The sequence below is a fragment of the Notolepis coatsorum genome (genome assembly GCF_963971535.1).
Source record: "Notolepis coatsorum genome assembly, chromosome: 17".
Classification (NCBI taxonomy): domain Eukaryota; kingdom Metazoa; phylum Chordata; class Actinopteri; order Aulopiformes; family Paralepididae; genus Notolepis; species Notolepis coatsorum.
Window position 1 is genome coordinate 63175429 of NC_140181.1, and position 22125 is coordinate 63197553.

Sequence of the window (22125 nt, forward strand, 5' to 3'; positions counted from 1 at the left end):
CGTAAGACCGGACAAAATTAGTCTCTTTACTTGTATAGAGGCTGCTAACTGAGAAACATCATTCAACAACAATACAGAAGGTAGTACAGGTATGGTCAGAAATAAAAATTCTGATAATTGCGTGGTTACTTCTTCCCAGAATATCTTAACAGGAGGGCATTCCCAATACATATGCATAAATGTACCAATATCACCGTTTAAACATAAGGAGCATCGAGGGTCTTGTTTGAGCCCCATTAGGTGCAAACGTCTAGGAGTTAAGTAAGTCCTATGAATAAAATTAAGATTAATCTGTTGATGATCCGGGTTGCGTGATGACAGCCGTACGTTTGCCCAAACTTCATCCCAATCAAAATCTACTTCCAAGTTTGGTATATCCTTCCTCCAGACTAAGTCTAGAGGAAGGACATCATATGAGGACGTAAGTAAGTGACGATAAAAGTCAGAGACGAAGCCTCTCGATGTCTCCTTTTCATAAAATAATTTGTGATATCTGTGGTGCTCAAGTGGCACCTTTAATGGGACTCCATGAGCCCTTAAAGCTGCTCTTAATTGTAGATAGAAATAATAAGTGGAGTTGGTGAGGTTAAATTTGTTAGATATATCTTTATAGCTGCAAAAACCCCGGTCGTTGAAGACATCCCCCAATGTATGTATGCCCTTCTTTTCCCATTTGGTAAATCTGATAGGTTGTTGTGCAATAAGGAGTGAATTGTTATTAAATAGGGGAGAATGACTATGCCATTTATGTTGGTTAGTAAATTTTTTCTGTGTGTCACGCCATATCCGGATCACATGTGTAATAAGAGGGCCAAATTTCAAGTTGCATTGCTTAATTGATAAGTTGGTGTATACTATATCCTGCAGTCTATGTGGTGCCACTATGTTCTCCTCTAATGGTCTCCAGGATACAGATGCTTGAGAATCAAACCAGGTGATCAGTGGTCTTAAAGAGAACGCTTTAAAATAGTAGCTGAAGTCTGGAAATGCTAAACCCCCGTTGGCTTTATTTCTCTGTGCAGTGGATCTTTTTATTCGTGGAGGTTTGTTGTTCCGGAGTGTAATTTTTGCCAGTAACCAACAGGGGGGGGGGGGGGGGGGGGGGGGTAACGGCAACATCGAGCTGAAAAAGTTGATTCTAGGTAAAACATCCATCTTAACTATTGATGCTCGGCCTGTACTGAGTTTTTTAGTTTTGACCACCTGCCGAAGTCGTTTGTGATCCTATCTAGGAATCCGGTATAATTATACTTCACCGTTTGGCATATAGTGGGGAATATTTCAACTCCAAGACATCTAAAGTGTTCTACCATTGGTATATTTTAGGGATGCCCCGATCGATCGGCCACCGATCGTTATCGGCCGATAATCAGTATAAATATGCGATCGGGGAATTCCGATAATTAGTCATATTCGCCGATCGCGGAAACTGATCAAGTGGATATCTCACTCGCTTGTCTCAGACGCACAGGACCTGCAAACTGCTCCTCCTCCCTAGCCCCGCCCGTACCCGTGTAGAGTTTGTAAACACAGAGGAGGCGGACCTCCTCTGCTGAGTCTAGATAGTGCATTCGACCTGAGCTAACGTTAGCTACCTAGCTATCGTTACTGTTTAAACAAAATTACCCAGTCAACTATTCACTTTTAGTAGGCATTGTCTAACGGTATTTAGCCGGCTAGCTACTGATAGCTCCGGATATCAACAAATGCCCCAGGAAGTCTAGTAGTCCATGTTGATATCTCCGTTAGCTTGCGTTAGCTGACGTTAGTTCACAGTTCAAAACGAAATGTCCGATTGAACTAAATAGTTGTCTTAACGTCATCTAGCCGGCTAGCAGTAGCTACAGATAGCTCCTGATATCAATGTCTTATAACATTGATTGAATGCGTATTCGAGCTGAGGGCTTGCTGAATGTGAAATGACCAAAGCATAACGTTACCAATAGGGTCCCGCTGCAGCGCCGGAGAATCCTTTTTGGAGCTGGAGGCTACTAGAGTACACACAGACAGTGGAGCTGTTTGCAGATAGCGAGCATTTTGACTTGTTGCGTGGTGGCAATGTCTCGCAGATAATACAAGTACAAGTCTAATTATATAATATATATATTTTATTAAAAAAAAAAATTATATAAAATAATTTTTAATTTCTTTTTAATCAAAAACGATCGGTATCAGATCGGTATCAGCCGATATGGCTCACGACGATCGGTGATCGGTATCGGTGGCAAAAAACGTGATCGGGGCATCCCTAGTATATTTACTGGGAGTGAGGTAGCCTTCGCAGTCACATTAAGTGGAAGGAAGGCCGATTTTGGCCAGTTTATTTTAAATCCCGATAGATTGCCAAAATCATCTATTACCTTGAGAAGATGAGGTAGTGAGGTGGTAGGGTTTTGCATGAACATTATTACATCGTCCGCATATAAACTGATATGATGCTGTGTGCCCTTAATTGAAATCGGCTCTATGGATTGGGATTGTCTTATATACTGTGCCAAAGGTTCTAGAGATAGAGCAAACAGTCCGGGACTAAGAGGACAACCCTGTCTGGACGAACGCGACACAGGGAAGTTTGGGGAGGTGAATTTCCCTGTTATAATCATGGCCGACGGATCTGTGTATAGTACTTTGATCATATTAATGAATCCATCTCCTAACCCCATCCTTCCAAGTACTGCCCATAAATAAGACCATTCCAACCTATCAAAGGCCTTCATCGCATCCAAGGATAATACAGCTACAGGAGGTACAGCCTCCTTGCTGGCGTCTATCACATGCAGTAACCGTCTAATATTATCCGTGATCAGGCGGCCTCTTATGAAGCCTGTCTGATCAGGATGAACTAAAGATGTCATATGCTTTTGAAGTCTGATGGCTAGTACCTTAGCGCAGTGGGTGGGCCGCGAGCAGCCACGGGTGGGCCGCGAGATGATTAAAAAAATAAAAAAAAACATTTTTATTTTTTTTTGTCAGGCCACTGAACTTAGAAGCAAGCCAGGACAGTGTTTCTAGTTGTATTCAAAAATTATATTCTATTGTATTCTAAAATGTGACTATATGGTTTTATATTAACTTAATAAATAAACTAAAACGAAAAATCTACTTATTTCAACGAACATTTCAAACTAAATAACAGATTATGCACATAAAACGCTGAAAACAACCGAAGCAACAATAGTATTTTAATGAGGCTATTATTATTATCATTATTATTTTGCAACAAGTTAGCCCTCTCATAAATAGCACATATAAATGAATAACTAACTTGAACTAACTTAATAGGATTGAAGTGATATTTGGCTTAAAAAATCTGCCACATGGCAAAAAAAAAAAAAAAAAAGCCTGACGATGTGCATTGGGCTGCGGCTCTCTGACGCCTTATTTTCTGGGTCAGCGGCCTGAAAAGTTTGGGAACCCCTGCCTTAGCGTACAGCTTAATATCGGTTCCGAGGAGGCTTAAGGGTCTATAACTACCACATTCGGTGGGGTCTTTGTCTTTTTTAAGGAGGACAGATATGAGTGCCATATTAACGTCCCTGGAGAAGTTCCCCTCTTTGATTGAGTATAAAATCATGTCAAGTAATAGGGGTCCAATTACATCCCAACATGAGAGGTACAGTTCTGGTGGGATACCATGCCATCCAGGGGCCTTACCACTTTGCAATTCAGATATAGCCTCCCTAAGTTCCTCTAGTGTAATAGGTGCATCTAACTGTTTAGCGTCTTCCTCTGAAAGTTTAGGTAGGTTAATTTGATCAAGAAATGTATCCAGTTTATTATGATCGAATACCACTTCTGACTTGTACAGGTTAGAGTAAAACGCACTAAAAGTCTCTTTGATTTTCTTGGGGTCTGTAACAAGTCCCTGTTGGTCCTTAATAGCGGGTATATCAGCAAATTGTGCATTGGATCGTATCTTCATAGCTAGTAGGTGACTCGGTTTAGAGCCATGAAAGTAATAATGTTGTCTTGTACTGCGTATTTGAAATTCAGATTGTTGTCTTAAAATGGAGTTCATCTCTTTTTTTAACACTTTAATTTGAGACTCCAATCGACATGAGTAGTTGCGTTGTAAAGAGGAGAACAACGACGAGTGAAGCGTTTCCAGTTCTACCAATTTGGATTGACGTTTCTTGCGGAGGTTGGAGGCAAAGACAGTAGTGTTTTCCTTAATAAAACCCTTTACCGATCTCCATAACATTCTGGGGTCTTGTACCGAACCCGCATTAATCTGCAGGAATTCATTTAGTTTAATGTTGAATTGTAAATTGAATTCAGTGTTTTTCAACAGTGTCGAGTTAAAACGCCATCTTGGGGCTCGGGATGTCATTCTACTAAATGAGCCCTTTAGGAGTAAATAGCTGTGACCCAATTCCACGTCAAAGCTATCAAATAGTCTAGGGGAAGCAAAAACATAATCTATTCTAGAAAATGTCTTGTGTCTTGCTGAGAAAAAAGAGTACTCTCGGGCCGTTGGGTTGAGTAATCGCCACAGATCATTTACACCTGTATCCTTGGCCCAAGCCTGTAATGCATTAGAGGCCTGTTTCTGATCATTGGAAGTGGTGAGATTAGATTTATCAATCAAGGGATCCCAGATGGCATTACAATCTGCACCAGTTATAAATGAATACTCAGGGAGATCCATCATTGCTCTAGTGAGTGTAGCGTAGTAGTTAGCGTCATAAAGATTAGGGGCATAAGCCGCTACCAAAGCGGTTTTCCTGTTACTGTAGTCTATCTTAGCAATGGTTACTCGGCCGTCTGCATCAGACCATACGTCCAACAATTTTATATTCAACATTTGTTTCACGACTATAGCTACACCACGAGATCTAGTTCCAAAAGATGAGTAGCTTATGTTTTGATATATTTGATCCGCCAGCTTTACATTGTCAGCCAATAAAAGGTGCGTTTCGCTTAAAAGAGCCACATCAACCTGTTTGCTTTTCATCAATGTAAGCACGCTTTTGCGTTTATGTTGCATGTTTAGACCCCCAGTATTCCAAATCAATATATTCAAACTAGCCATAATCTAAACATGTTGCAGTATTCCTGTGTGTAATTCGTCTGGAGTAGCGATTCATAATAGATATATATCCAACTATTGAGGTCCTGTTGAGAGCCGCGCTTGAGCATGATAACAAACATATAGAAAACACATACATATAATCCCCTATTCCCCCTATTCCCATTTCCCTCCCTCCCTTTAAGTACACGACCAGTCTGCCCAAAACGAGCAATTCATCCTTAATTTTCCTATGCAAATTGCCATAGGATCTAAAACTATCAATTCTACCATTAGTAGAATGTCAACAGTGGCTTGGCCACTCTCCTGTTAAATAAAAAGGAGATATGAAAATAAAATAAAAATAAAAATATGCCTCAAATATCATAGTATATTCACTTAAACCTTATACGAACTTGTGTAAGTTAAAACACACCGAAGAATAAAAGAGAGGTATTGGACTAAATTAGAGAAACCTCAAAGAGTAGAGAACATTTACTTAAATCTTAAAAGAACTTTGCTAAGGGCGGTCAGGTGGCGTAACGGAGATTGCGTTCGTCACCAACCCCGGAGTGGCTGGATTCGACTGTTCGAATCCAGCTCACAGCTCCGGGGTTGTCACCAGCTTGGCTGGCCGTTCACACTAATACAATTGGCAGTATTAGAGGGTGGGAGAAGCTGGCGGGGTGGGTCCGGGTCGTTGTAAACAGCGACTCCTACAGTTCGGTCGGGGCGCCTGCTAAGCGCAGATAGGATCTAAGTGGGATAGTGTGATCCTTCCACACGCTACGCCCTCTCAGTGAGAATCCGCGCTGCCAGGTGAAAAGAAGCGGTTGATTGGCTGGACGTGTCGGAGGAAGCACGTGGTAGCCTCCACTCTCCCAGACTGACTGTGGGGGGTAAGTGCGCAGCGACCAGGAAGGGGATTGGGAATTGGCATAACGACTAACATTGGGATGGGAGAAAATCGGAGGAAAAAGGAGGGGGGAAAAGATCAATAAAAAAAAAATAATAATTTAAACACCTAGAATAGATGAAATAAAATGGAAAAGTAGTGGAGCTATTGCAAAATAATAAAAAGAAGGTTTTAAATACGTATATGCAGTTCGTCCCCCAAGCCAGGGGTGGGCGATGTTCCGCTGTGAAGACTGTTGTTCCTCCGGAGGTGATCTAAGCCGTGTGTATAGTCACAGAGTGTTGTTAAAGTTCCAGAACATTCAATATGTCACAGAACGTTATTAAAGTTCCAGAATATTCCAATATGTCACAGAACGTTGTTAGAGTTCCAGAATATTCCAATATGTCAACAACAGGAAAGTGTACCCACACGGGGAAAACCTCAGGCCCCACTCAATGACTTGCATAAAACTCATAGATCTAGCCGGCCCAGATATAGCGAACCATTAAACTAATACGATATCCAGCGTCACATATTAACCTATTTATAAATCAAGGTTACAACATTTATTTGACGCCGTTTGGTGTTTAAGCCATAACGAAGTGATCAGAAAAAAAGAAAAAGACCGTATATAGCCTATCCTCCACGTAGTGGGTTCTCCATGTAGTCCTCTGCGTCTTCAGGCGAGGAGAGATGGACCCTCTGTCCTTTTTTATCGTTGATGGAAAGCTTTGCAGGATACCACAGTGTGGGCTTGAGACCTTTACCATAAAGTAGAGACATCACTGACTTGTAACAGGCTCGTAGAATCACAACTTCATGGCAGTAATCCTCGTAGAAATAAACTGGTTCCCGTTGTATTTCAGAATACCCTTCTTCTTCCGTGCCTCCCGAATAATCATATATTTTATTCCAATTTGACGTAGGCTAGCAATAATCACCCTAGGTTTGTTGTTGCTGTTATTTCGGGACCCAATTCTGTAGCACTGATCCACTTCAGGTAACATAGAGAGGATATCCGGTCCCAGAATTTGAAGTAACACTGCCACAAACGAGACATTGGGTTGTACACAGCTCACTGACTCATCCAGACCCACTATACGAATATTCAATCTGCGGGATTGGTACTTCGAGTATCTTAGCCGTTAGCTTATCGTTGTTTTCCTCTATCTTAGCCGTTAGCTTCTCGTTGTATTCCTCTATGGCTCCGTCAATCATGCCAGATCTGACTTTAAAGTGCTACTCCTCACCTACAAAATTTGAAATGGACTCGCACCGCTCGATCTATCCGATCTCATCTCTCGATATTCGCGCTCTCGTGCTCTGTGCTCACAAAATTCGGGGCTTCTATCAATTCCTAGGGTTAAAAAGAAATCTGCCGGCCACAGAGCCTTTGTCTACCATGCTCCCTACCTGTGGAACAAATTACCTGCCGTCGTCAGGGGCGCTTGCTCTGTCGAAGCTTTTAAATCCCTGCTTAAGACCCTTCTTTTCTCTCTCTCCTTCAACCTACCCTGATCTCACCTGGTCAGCTTCATACCTCCTTCTGTCTGGCCTGCAGCGCTGAACCTTACCTACTCCTCTGCCCTGACCAATTCTGAGTGGTTTTTCCTGCCCCCCGTGGCATACAGCCCTGAGCTATTGTCTTGTATCTCATCCTGTATACATACGCTTGTAGTTCTATCTAAAGATAATTTTTTTTGGCGTTTTATCGCTTTATTACTACTGGGCAGTCCAGTAGGGAGAGACAGATGAGAAATGGGAGACAGTGTGGGGGGAAGACATTCGGGAAATAACGACGGATTCGGGAATCGAACCCGGGTCGCCCGTGTCGCGGCTGAGCGCGCTATGTGGTTCGCCACTGGGGCGCCCGAGTAGTTCTATCTATTACTCAATTTCACAATTTTCTTATATACTTTGATTCTACTGGCACCATGTATGCATATGCTCACTACATGTATTTATTGCTCCATCTCCGCCCACTACAAACATGGGAACTCTCTAACCCCCCCCATCTCTCTGAGTGGTTGTCTCGTAGTGTTGACCAAGGTGGTGGATGTCTCGGGGTCTTTGCCAAGATTGCAGTGACTGTTCTACGTGCACCACGAGGCCATGGATCAGCTTCTTACCGTCTTCTGTCCGTGGTCTGTCAACGTGGTTTAGACGTTGAGTTCATTGCTGGGTTAAGTACTTCTATTCTATTCACATAATATGCTTACTACATATAAATGGTAAATGGCTGCTTTTTTATATAGCGCTTTTATCCAAAGCGCTTTACAATTTGTTACTCACATTTTACCCATTCACTCACACATTCACTCACACATTCACTCACACATTCACTCACACATTCACTCACCGACGGCGGAGGCAACCATGCAAGGTGCCAACCTGCTCATCGGGAGCAATTAGGGGTTAAGTGTCTTGCTCAAGGACACATCGACACGCTGCCCGGGAGGAGCGGGAATCGAACCGGGAACCTCCAGATTGCCAGAAGACTGCTCTACCTCCTGAGCCACTGTCGCCCCCATTTACCATTTACTACATATATCTATTCTATTCACATATATGCTTACCACATGTATCTATTGCTATGTCCGCCCATCACAATCACGCAAACTGTCTAATGCCTGTCCCGTCTCCCTGTCTCCCTGTGAGTGGCTGTATCGTAGTGATGACCAGAGTGTTGGACGTCCCGTGATGATGACTGGGAGGATGCGACCCTCTCTGCGCCGCCCCCATGCCTCAAATAGATCCGCCATCAGCTCTATTTTTTATCTTTCGAAATGTTCAGTTGCTATTGCATGCACTTATCTGTGTTTCATTTCACATATGAGTGCATGCTTACCAACTGTTTTGCCTGTTTTATTGCAACACTACTATGACCGACATCTAAGAAGGGAGATCCCCCCTTTAACGGCCCTTCTAAGGTTTCTCTTGATTGCATGTTAGAAATAAGTCAAAATAATTCCACCTCTCTGTAGTCTGCTATGGTCTTGTGCGGTGCTATTCCCAAACCAGGAGGTGATATTGCCAGTCAGGATGCTCTCTATTGTGCATGAGTAGAAGTTCTTAAGGATTTTCTGACTCACTTTGAACTTCCTTAGGCACCTAAGGAAGTAGAGGCATTGCCGTGCCTTCTTGACTACACTGTCAATGTGTGTGGTCCATGTCAAGTCCTCGGATATGTGGACTCCGAGGTACTTAAAACTGTTCACTCTCTCGACTGGTGCCCTGTCGATGCTGAGGGGGCTGTAGTCCCTGACCCCCGACCTCCTAAAGTCCACAATCATCTCTTTTGTTTTGCTGACGTTCAGGGAGAGGTAGTTCTCCTGACACCACCACGCCAGATTCTCTACCTCTTCCAGGTAGGCCCTCTCATCGTTTGCAGAGATCAGGCCCAAATTTGATGATTGTGTTGTTGTTCCGCTGTGCCACACAGTCGTGTGTGTACAGTGAGTAGAGGAGGGGACTCAGAACACAGCCCTGGGGGGCCCCTATGTTGAGGGTGATGGATGAGGAGGTGCAGTTGCCTGCTCTCACCACCTGGGGTCTACCCGTCAGGAAGTCCAAGACCCACTGGCAGAGGTCATAGTTCAAGCCCAGGTCCCTGAGCTTGGCTATGAGTTTGGAGGGGACTATGGTATTGAATGCTGAGCTGTAGTCGATGAACAGCATTCTCACATAGTTCCCCTGCCTCTTGTCCAGGTGTGATGCTGCTGTGTGCAACACATGGGCTATGGCGTCCTCCGTGGAGCTGTTGGGGCGATATGCAAATTGCAGGGGGTCCAGGTTGATGGGGAGGGAGGAACAGATGTAGCCCTTCACAAGCTTCTCAAAGCACTTCATGGCTATGGAGGTGAGAGCTACAGGGCGGTAGTCGTTGAGGCAAGTGGGCGTAGATTTTTTGGGTACAGGGATAATGGTGGACTTCTCCTTAAGAACTTCTACTCATGCACAATAGAGAGCATCCTGACTGGCAATATCACCTCCTGGTTTTGGAATAGCACCGCACAAGACCGTAGCAGATTACAGAGAGTGGCACGTTCAGCCGAACGCACAATTGGAGGTGGACTTCCCACTCTCTAAGACATTTACAACAAGCGCTGCAGGAGTAAGGCTAAGAGAATAATCAAAGACTCTAGCCACCCAAACAACTGCCTCTTTGAACTGCTGTGGTCAGGCAAGCGATATCGGAGTCTCATGGCAAGCACAGAGAGACTCAGAAGGAGCGTCTATCCCCAGGCCATCAGGATGCTCAACGACAATAACACTATGTAACAAACCATCAAATACACTCACAGCACACACATCCACACGTACACACTCACTTTAAATAAACAACTCACTGTAGCACCCACTTTACCCACTTTAGACACTTTAACACACTTTATATTTATTGGTAAAGAGATTTGCACTACAACTCATACCTCATTGCACCTTACCCTAAGTTGTACCTCATCCCATTTCTGCATTGTACTGTATATTGTATTGTAACTCAGTTACAAATTTTTTCCCCACTCTGTATTGTATATACTGTATGTATATTGAACACTTTTGTTTACACTTGTTTACGTACTTTTGACTTTATATTTTAGACTAATCTATTTATATTTTTATCTAGCACACTCTCAGGAGCAGAACAGAAAAAAAGCATTTCATATCAAAGTATTCTGTATTTTTGTATGACAACAAACTTGAACTTGAAACTTGAGAATTGTCCAAAAAGTTCAGAGAAGAGATAATTGCCTTGCACAAACAAGGAAAAGGATACATAAAGATAGCAAAAGCACTGAATGTTCCTAGAAATACAGTTCGAAGCATAGTTCGCAAGTTCGAAGTTAAAGGAACAGTGGCTACACTACCTGGACGTGGCAGAAAGAGGAAGCTATCAGCGGCTGACACCAGATTCCTGAATAGAATAGAATAGAATAGAAATACTTTTATTATCCCGTGGGAAATTTGACAGTGCAAATCGCTCAACATTTAAACATTTAGACAGAACAGGTCACAAATAAGAATAATAAAACAAATCAAACCAAGTTGCCTAAGATAAGAGTAGAGTAAAATAGGATAAAAATGGAATAAAATTTGCGTAGGCTATTTAATATTTTATATACCCCTTCACCCTCGACACCTGAGATTGCTCTGTCATTAGATGCCGAAAAGGCGTTCGATAGGGTGGAGTGGGACTATTTGCTTTTTACTCTTGGAAAATTCGGTCTAGGTGAAAGGTACATTTCGTGGGTAAGGCTCTTGTATAACTCGCCCATGGCCCGTGTCAAGACAAACGATGTATGTTCCCCTTATTTCCCACTGAATCGTGGAACCAGACAAGGATGCCCATTATACCCTCTCCTGTTTGCAATTTCTATAGAACCTTTAGCTATGAAGTTGCGAGCGGAAGACAGGATCAGGGGAATCCATAGGGCTGGCCTAGAACACAAATTATCCCTCTATGCTGATGACCTGTTACTTTATGTGTCTGACCCCTTGGAATCGCTTCCCCATGCTCTTACCATTTTCAGAGATTTCGGCTGTATCTCTGGATATAAATTGAACATGCATAAAAGCGAGTTGTTAGCCGTTAACAGTGAAGCTGAGGAGATCTCATTTGAGGCATTTCAATTTAAGGTAGCGGATCATCTGACTTATCTAGGCATCAAGGTCACTCGCTTACATAAAAATCTATACGAGAAAAATTTCGCACCACTCCTGGAGCGTACTAAATCAGATCTTCAAAGATGGGATAGGCTTCCCTTATCACTAATTGGTTGTGTTAACGTTGTTAAAATGAATGTCCTGCCCAAATTTTTATATATCGTTCAGTGCGTCCCAATTTATTTACAGAGACAATTCTTTAACACACTAGATAAACAGATTTCGGCATTCATTTGGAATGGCAAACTTCCAAGGATTAGGAAGCCATTTTTTACAAGAGGCGAAACGGTCAGGGGGGCTGGCCTTGCCAAATTTTCAATTTTATTATTGGGCAGCAAACACACGCAATATTCTTTACTGGATGGGGGATCGATTGACTGAGACTCCAGCGTGGTTGCATATTGAGTCCTCCCACTGCGGAAAAACCTCATTGCAAGCTTTGATTAGCTCAGCCCTTCCGTTAAAATTGGATGCATACCGACATAACCCGATAGTGCATCACTCTCTTAGAATCTGGATACAATGTAGGAAAAGGTTCGGTCTACAATCAATGTCGTCTCGGGCACCAATCCCTTGCAATCATATGTTCCCACCATCCCTATTGGACTCGGCTTTTAAGATCTGGAGCAATAAGGGTATATCTAGTTTTAAAGATCTGTATATTGACAATGTTTTTGCCTCATTTACTCAGCTGACTCAAAAGCACGACATCCCCCGGACTCATTTCTTCCGCTATAGGCAAATTCGTGACTTTGTACGCAACAGTGCCTGAAAAAACAACTTTAGATGAATTTCTAGATGTTAATGTATATAGAAGGGGAGCGATTGGAGTATTGTATGATATATTGTCGACCCTACATTCCCCCTCTCTCACTATTATCAAATCACATTGGGAGGATGATCTGTCTGTAGAATTTTCGGATGAACAATGGCAATCTATTCTCCGGAATGTTCACTCTTCCTCAATATGTGCCAGACATGGGCTCATACAGTTTCAGGTGCTACACCGTCTACATTTCTCAAAGGAGAAGTTGGCTAAGTTTTATCCAGGGACAGATCCTTTGTGCAATAGGTGCAAGACGATGACGGGTTCTCTCGTTCATACATTCTGGACGTGTCCAAATTTATATAACTATTGGACATCTATATTTGATACTTTTTCTGCAATATTTGGAACCAAAATTGACCCTTCCCCTATAATCGCAATCTTTGGAGTGGCACCAGAGGATATACCTATTCACATAAAACACTCGAAAATCATTACTTTTTCTACCCTAATTGCTAGGCGTTTAATACTTATGATGTGGAAGCAGGAGGCCTCTCCCACACATGTCCAATGGACCAGAGATGTAATGGGGTTCCTGCACTTGGAAAAGATGAGATGCACCTTAGGAGGCTCTACGGATAGATTTTATAAGACATGGCAACCTTTTTTGACGTATATGGAGAATGAAAGGTTGGGTACACTTCCATAGTTGACTCTATGAGACTATGTTGGGACCTCGGAGCAAGTTGAAGATGTGAATGTGTTTTTGTTTTGTTTGCATTTTACTTATTTCTGTTAGTTTAGTGTTTGCCTAATGTGAGTCTGAAAGTTGAATCTGGGAGGGGGGGGGTGGGCTGGTGGGAGGGAACTGGTGGGGGGATGGGCTGGTGGGAGGGAGTGGGGGTGGGGGGGAAAAAATAACCAAAATGAATGATTCTCTATTTTGACACTGACCATATCCTGTATGTATCCATGCTGGTTGAAAATAAAAATAAAATTATCAAAAAAAAAAGATGGAATAAAATATACAGTAAATAAATACAGTAAAAATATACTGAGGTCTACAGTAGGTATTGCTCAGTGCTGTTTCAAACTAAGTCCAGGAAGATGGTAACTGCCACTCTGTGCTCAGTGATGCAGTGAGGCACAGTGATGCATTGTATAGTCTGATGGCTGTTGGAATGAAGGACTTCTTGTGCCGTTCAGTGCTGCACTTAGGAAGTGTGAGCCTGGCACTGAACCTGCTCCTCCTGTCCGCCAAGTCTGTGTATAGTGGGTGGGAGGGTTTCCCTGATGGCCTGGAGCTTAGCAAGGCTCCTCCTCTCCGCCACCCTCGCTAGGGAGTCCAGCCCCACCCCAACCACGCTACTGGCCTTCCTGACCAGCTTATCCAGCCTGTTTGTGTCCCCTGCTCTCAGTCCTGAAGAGGCAAGTGGTCAAAAACCCTCGAGTGACTGCAAAGGACCTGCAGCAAGACTTGGTGGCAGCAGGCACTGAGGTTTCAGTTTGCACAGTAAGGCACACTAAACACTGAAGGGTTCCATGCCCGGACTCCAAGACATACACCACTACTGACCCAAAAGTACAAGAAAAGTTGTCTCCAATATACTCAAAACAATATAAATAAGCCACAGAAGTGTTGGAGTTCTGTTCTGTGGAGCGATGAAACAAAACTGGAACTCTTTGGGCCTATGGATCAGTGGTATGTCTGGAGGAAGAAGAATGAAGCATATGCTGAAAAGAACACCCTTCCTGCCTACAGTGAAGCATGGTGGAGGAAACATCATGCCGTCTGTGATGAAGCTGAAGCTTGGGCGTCATTGGACCTTCCAACAGGACAATGATCCCAAGCATACCTCAAAGTCCACCAAGGCTTGGTTTCAGAAGAAGAAATGGAAGATTTTAGAGTGGCCATCACAATCACCTGACTTGAACCCCATAGAGAATCTCTGGTGGGATTTGAAGAGGGCAGTTGCAAAACGCAGACCAAAGAATATCACTGAACTGGAGGCCATTGTAGCATTTTGTGTTTAATTTGGATAACAACCCTTGTAATATTAGTTTCATTAAACAACTTAAACGATTCTTGTGTCATTTGTTTATTGTAAACAGTTGGGAAATTGTATATTTGGCCAATAAACCTAATGTGCAATGGGAGTTGAATAATTTTGATTGCAACTGTACATTTACATTTAGTCATTTAGCTGACGCTTTTATTCAAAGTGACTTACAAGTTTTGTACGACAAGTCAGCAGGAAGGGTACAACTCTATCAGCTGAGTAACAATGTTCATCAAAGTGTTTAGTGCTACAGTGTATGTTACGAAGGATCAGATTAAACCGAATATATATATTTATTTATTGATATATATTGCATAGTATTTGTATATCGTTTGATATCCCTTGTATATCCCTTGTATATTCCTTGTACATATACACGGAATATCCCTTTAGCCCAGACCATAATAGTTCATTCTCCTATTGGACAGCGGTCCACCGGCGCCAGGGACCGGCCTCCGGAGCCAGGTTCAAAGTCACCGTCAAGATGTGTCTGGACATGCCCGGCCTTGCCCAGGGATACGCGACAGAAATGAGAGTGGAACTAGTTTGTTCACCGTGCGTATAAATACGGCGCAGGTGAATATAGAAGCCCCTTACCTCCTTACCTTCCTTAGCATGTTACCGATAAGTTGAAGCCTCACCCACGATACAACGTGCGGTGAAGTATGGCCTGTTTGGCCCCAGAATAGAGCATCGAGACCGCGTGCGAATTAGTAACTGAATTGTCAGAGTTTGGCGCTATACCGTAGAGTGCGACATATTTCTATTAAGTCTTTAATAGTCTATTTGTGTATAGTGTATCGTGCGGTTAGAATTCTACAGTGACCAGCATCTCCAACGCTTTCTCGTATTAGCTAGAGTTCTTATCCAGGCTGGGCCGACCGCATGGCGCTTTCACCCGAGGAGACCTAGACGAGAGCCGTATGGACATGTACACTGGATTAATCTACCCGACGACTACATAGCCCTTTGCGGCTGGAATATATTTGCTTTGGTCCTGTGATTTATGGAGCGGATAATCGCCGACGCCTGCACGTGTTGGATTTACCCCGAGAGGAGTCAAGTCGAGTCGGCGCCCAGAGAGCCTGAGGTCGACTAGCTTTCTTCCCTGTGGAGCTACAGTCTACAAGAGAACCAAGCTGTATTCGTCTGTGGATCAAGAGGCTACTGCACCGGCTTCTGTACCTGAAGTCTCCCTAGTCATCGTTGACCAGACGTCCTACTACCGACAGATCTTCTACCCCCCTTGCTGGCTTACAACCAGTGGGAACCCCTTCCAGTATCTCCCGCTATATTACTAGTGTACCATAGATATAATTCCCTAAGATTCAGGTCGTATAATTACCTCCTGCGTAACCAGAGAACGGACATTCGTTATTGATTCGCCTACGCATATTCCTTTGCCTTACAAGTGCATTCAAAGAATAATGTAAAGTATCCTATGTACCTTTTGCTCCATTAAATACTTGATTAATACCTTTGACTGGAACCGATTTCATTGTGGGAAGTGTTCATCATATTCATATATCGTGTACTGTATGGCCAGTAATGAAAGTACATAAAGCGGTAGTGGTTTAATGATACCATACTTATCAATACAGTCAGGGAATTGTACCCCTCAGTTACAGTGTAGGTTAGTATATTAGGACAAGTGCATGACAGTACGTTTATTTTTTTCCATTTCAGATATTGATTGAAGAAGTGTGTCTTTAGTCGACGGCGAAAGATTGGTTGGGTTTCGGCTGTCCTAACTGGTGGGAAGTTCGTTCCACCATTGTGGGGCAAGGACAGAGAATAGGCGGCTTCTCTTTGATGACCCTCCCGGAGCTCGGATAGGGGTGGGTCTAAGGCGGCCAGAAGATGCAGAGCGTAGAGGTCTTGAGGGTGTCTAGTTAGAGACCATTGACCGGAGGTAGGCGGGAGCCGTTCCCTTTGCTGAACGATATGCCAGGTCGAGGGCCTTGAAGCGGATTCCTGCAGCTATGGGGAGCCAGTGCAGGTCTCTAAGAAGTGGGGTGCCATGGGCTGACTTTGGTAGGTTTGAGATCAGGGGTTTGGCTGCATTCTGAATGAGTTGAAGAGGCTTGGTGGCAGTGGTCGGAAGGCCAGCGAGCAGTGCATTGCAGTAGTCGAGACGGGAGATGACTGTTGATTGGACGAGGAGTTGGGTGGCTTCTTTTGTCAGGAAGGGGCGGATCCTTCTGACGTTGCTCAGGAGGAATCTGCAGGTTCTCGTTGTTGCTGCGATGTGAAAGGAGAAGTTCAGCTGGTCGTCAAGGACAACACCAAGGTTCTTGGCAGTCGGGGACGCGGCCACAGCTACATTCTCCACTGTGATGGAAAGGTCGGTCAGAGGGGAGGATTTGGCCAGCAGGTGAAGCAATTCTGTTTTGCTTAGGTTCAGTTTGAGGTGGTTGGATGTCATCCAGGCGGAGATGTCAGACAGACAGGCCGAGATCCGCTCAGAGACGTCGATATCCGAGGGAGGAGAGGAAGAGTTGAGTATCATCGGCATAGCAATGATACAAGAAGGCATGAGACGTGATAATGTTACCCAGAGATTTGGTGTAGAGGGAGAAGAGGATGGGTCCAAGGACCGAGCCCTGGGGGACACCCGTCCGCAGGGGGTGGGGGGCAGTGAGGGTCCCTCTCCATGATACTTGGTAGGAGCGGTCATTGTCAGCCATATCAGCGCAGAGCCAGCCACTCCCATTCCTGCGAGGGATGCAAGGAGAATCTGATGGTTACCAGTGTCAAGGTCTCAGCGTCTGTAATAGGAGCGAAAGATGACAGAGTGAAGGATGAGGTTCTTGATTCAGCATTTGGAATGGGTGGGGGTTGGAAGAAGGAGCTGCGGATGTTCTCCACTTTTTTCTCAAAGAAAATCGCAAAGCCTTTGGCAGAGAGAGAGGAGGGGGGAGGACATGGTAGCGTGCAGTTTGCGAAGGTTCTTGGCAGAGGCCTCGATCCTGTGGTGAAAGAAAGAAGGTTTGGCAGTAGTAATGGTTTTGGAGAAAGCTAACAAGAGGTTGTGATATGTGGCGATGTCAGCAGTGAGGCGTGTCTTTCTTTTGATCCACTTTTTCTCCTTCTTTTCCTGTTTTTCTCCCATCCCAATTTAGTCGTGCCAATTCCCCCCTCCCCTGTCTTGATCGTTGCTCGCATGTGCCCCCCACTGGTCGGTCATAGGGAGGGTTGAAGAATCTATCGCATGTCCCCTCCGATACATGCAGAGTCAGCCAGCCACTTCTTTTCACCTGCCAGCGCGGACTCTCATTGGCGAGGTGTAACGTGTGGGAGGCTCACACTACCCTCGACATCTCCTGTCCTTGCTGTGCAGGCGCCCTGACCGACCTGTAGGAGTCGCTGTTTACAACGACCAGATTACCACCCATCGACTCCCCTCCCGCTGACTCTGCCAATTGAGTCAGTATGACGGCCGGCCCAAGCCGGAGGCAACGCTGACAGCCGGATTCGATACCGTGTCTCACGCGTTGGTGACGAGCGCTTAGACCGCTGCGCCACCCAGCCGCCTGAGGCGTGTCTTTCTATACTTCCTCTCGGCCGCTCTCAGGACCTGTCTTTCTTCTCTCACTGCATCCGTCAGCCATGGACTGGGTGGGGAACGGTGGGCAGGTTTCTCAGCGAGGGGCCAGAGCTTGTCGAAGGAGGTTGAGAGGGCCGAGAGGAGGGTGGAGGTTGCCGTCTCTGGGGGGAGAGCAGAGAAGGTGTCACTCAAAGGTAGAGCGGATAATATGTCAGAGGAGAGGGTGGAGGGGGATATGGAGCGCAGGTTGCGTCTGACTGAGACAGTTTGAGTGGATGGCTTGGGGTTAAGCATGCAAGTTAGTGAGAAGGATATGAAGAAATGGTCAGACCAATGAAGGGGAGTTACCGAGGTGTTAATGATCCCTGCTCGCAATGCCATCACCAGGTATCTGTCCCTGTGTCAGATTCCCCAGGTATAATACTAGACCTGTCTTAGGCACCTCATAACCCAGTATCTCCTTTAACTCAATCAGCGCCAGAGGGCGCTGTGTACTGTGTGGTTAAAAGGCCAGTGTTCTAAAGTATAGGAATACGTGGCGGTGTTTGCAGGGCTATAACTATATTATATATTATAGCTATGGATACAATACTATTGCCAATTTGACATCGAGTATCTATCGTTCAATATGTGAAAAAGAAAAAAATTATGTCATCCATACATTCCCGTTTTATACCGTGGTGAATATAATAATTATATTCACCACGGTATAAAACGGGAATGTATGGATGACATAATTTTTTTGGTTTTAGGGTAATTAATGGGAGGCTGGTAATAGCCCCCAATGTGTATTATACTAAATACATTGGCGTCCCGTCCCTACACACGCTACAATTAAAAAATCAAATGCATATGATAGGTATTAGTATTATGTTCCATCATGATCATGAATGCACGTTTTTTTATGCTTTGATCGTCACCAACGGAATACGTTATGGACTAGTGTTACACACATACGCTCGGATCACAATGAAGGCATGCTTTGATCAACGCAAGATTGATATCATATAGCCCTTGCCTTGACTGGATGTGCCGCAAAAAGAATATTCCAATTATCTGATTGCGAGTCCCAGTATTGGTGTCGATCATGTCGCCAACATAATCCGCCATACATCATCCATCTGGAGCATTTGACGCTCCTCAAGCCAATCGGGACAACCGCTCCCCTTGCCCGACATGGAAAAGTCCGTCCGGACCTATATAATCGATGCACAGCCCAAGACACAGAGTTTCAAAGGGTGCTCGATACCGCCGCCTGGTAGGATGCGGCCGGTATTGCACTTTTGGGATCTCAGACTCATTCCCTATGATAACACCCTGGATGGATAATGAATGGAAATACAGAATAAAATAAATAACGATGACGCTCAAGCGTCGGCGAGTTAACCTGACTTATTACATGGCGTTTTCACATTCGCCGAAATGCTTGCTTGTGATTGGTCAACAGCCCCCCGACTGCGGTCATTATTTTTCGATAATGACCGCAGATTTTTCAATAATGACCGCAGAGCGCAGCTGTTCGCAATCAAGCCCACTGACACACACTGTTTCAGTGCTGCCGGCGATGACAGGGGGCGGAGCAACGAGCGGAGCCTGAACACAGCGGAGCCAGAACAGAGGCTGCTGCTCGCGATAATAATAATCACTTTATTTGGGCTGACAGAGCCACAGAACTGCGATTTGTCAAATGAATTAGGTATATTGTTAGTAAGTTAGCCATGTAATAAGCGGGATAATGTATAGCTTTACTCGGTCATTGTCGCAAAATAATTGACCTTCACTCCGTTTAAAACACCTCGGCGCGGCGCCTCGGTATTTTAAACTCCGTGTCGGTCAATTATTTTGCGACAATGACCTCCTAGCCATACATTATCCCTTACTTATCTCAGGTCTGGCCCTGAATGAGTTAATGGGATGGCCTTCTTTAACTAAGAGAAGGGACTTGCATTGTATTTTATTTATCTATATGGCTCTGCTTATGAAACGTCCCGGTTATCGCTGCTCCTTGATTGCTTCTAAATACAGCACATGTGGTACTAGGTCACAGAATCACCTAGTGATAGATAGATGTAAAAACTGGGTTTGGCAAAACTGGTTTTAAATACTATGCTCCATACAAATAATGGAACTGCAGAAATGTAATAATGTAAGAAGATTTTTAAGTTTTGAACTATTAGATGTTGGTTGTAACCGTTTCCTTTGATCTTAGGGTTAGTGTCTGTTGTTCAACTACTATGTGGAAATCTATAGTATGTCTGAACTGTACTTGTTTGTTGATGTCTATTGTATACAGGTATCTCTTGAATAAAATATTGATCTCAATGAGACAACCTGTTTATATGATGGAGATATAAATAAGTAGAATACAAAAATAAAAAAGGCCTATATGGAATTGTGGACTTAAGCATAGTCTACCAAAATATCCTCTCAGATGGGGGGCCCTGAGACAAAATGTTGTTAAAAGGGGGTCTGCTGCCTGCGGTGTGATTTGGGGGTCCTTGACATGAAAAATGTTGAGAACCACTACAGTAGACTGAACATAAAAGTATGCTATTAACAATAGCTTCATAATGATTTGTCTCTATATGTAACATCCTAATATTAATGTTTGCCGTCATCAGCTAAAGTTGGGGTTTGAATATTCCGTTGACAGGTTCTGGTGTGAACCAGGGTTTCAGGATCTGAAGCGGCAGTCGAACAGCTGGTGTAATTCTCAGGACCAGTTCCCAGCAAAATCATAGGATTTTTACGCATCTGTGAAAGAAAGCATGGGAACATTGAGCAGATGTTCATCATTAGCTGAGGAAAACTTGCCACTGCATTTGATTACCGCATACCACCAAACAGCTGCTTCAATTAATGCCTGATAGCCAGCCTGGTCTTGTGACTATTTAGAGCAAGATTCAGGCAGACAGCAGCCATGTTCGTTGATGACTCACATTTAACAATTATGACACCTATGGGAGAGTTCACTAAAATGTACTACTGCCTGAGCTTCACATACACTATGTATAATGAAGTAAACACACTAGTACCAAGAAGAAACTAAACATTGTTTTGTTTCACTCTGGGGGCCAGTGAGGGAGGAGGTTCATGTATCTCTACATTTATCTGATTTAATCAAACATACATACCTGTGCCAGTATACAAAACACACCATTTCACTTATTAGACTGAACAGACGCCTTCTCCTTTCATTTGATCACAATCTGCAAATGTAGAGGACGAGCAGTTGAAAGATAATACATTTTTACCCATATTATGGCTTTAGTGTGATAAATCTCTTGTTTTGAATGATAAACTGCACGTTATCCACTGCATGTTTGGCCAAGACACAAAAAGCTTGTACTTATAGACTACAGGATATGACACTGTTCATATTTTTTGCACAATACTACACAATTGCACAGCTGTTACATATTCTATTCAATTTTTATTCTAATTTAGTTTATATATTCCATTTTATTTTATTCTACTTTAATTGTTTGTTTATGTTGATGCACCAAATGACCAAGACACTGTACATCTAAATGTCCAAGTAAGAAAACGCTTTTCAGTGTTTTAAATTTCTTTAATGGTTCAGTTGGTATAGGATTTGGAAGCATTAAGTCAAGACAGGGTCAGCAGCCATACAGAACCAACTAATCAATGTCAACTGAAAATAAAAATAAAAAGATAATACAAAGGCAAAACAAAAGAAGTCAGAAGGACAACTAGGCGACGTCAGATCATCACAGTAAAATGATACATCTCCAGTCATACTGAACAGCATGCTGCAAATCAGACTGGAAATAAGTTTAACTATGGTAACCAGTAATAACACACATACTCACACGCACACATGTGCACTGCACACACACACTCGCACAGAAACATATGAGTGAAGGCTGTAGGACAACCCTGATGGGTAGAATATACAGTAAGACACATTTGAGTTGAGAAAAGAAAATAATGCATAGACAAATTAAGAACGTTTTAAAATCAAAAGAGTAAACATAAAAAGACAACTTCTTTGTCGTAGGCGGACAGTGTGACCCCACGTGTGGCCGTTGTGTTTTGCCATGCTCGCTGAGGACATTCGGATAAAGAACGTTATTACCAACAACAGGATACCATGGATAACACCTAGGCTACCCATACAAAAATGTTTTTTTTTTCTTTTTTCTAAAATGTTTTCAAAGAGCT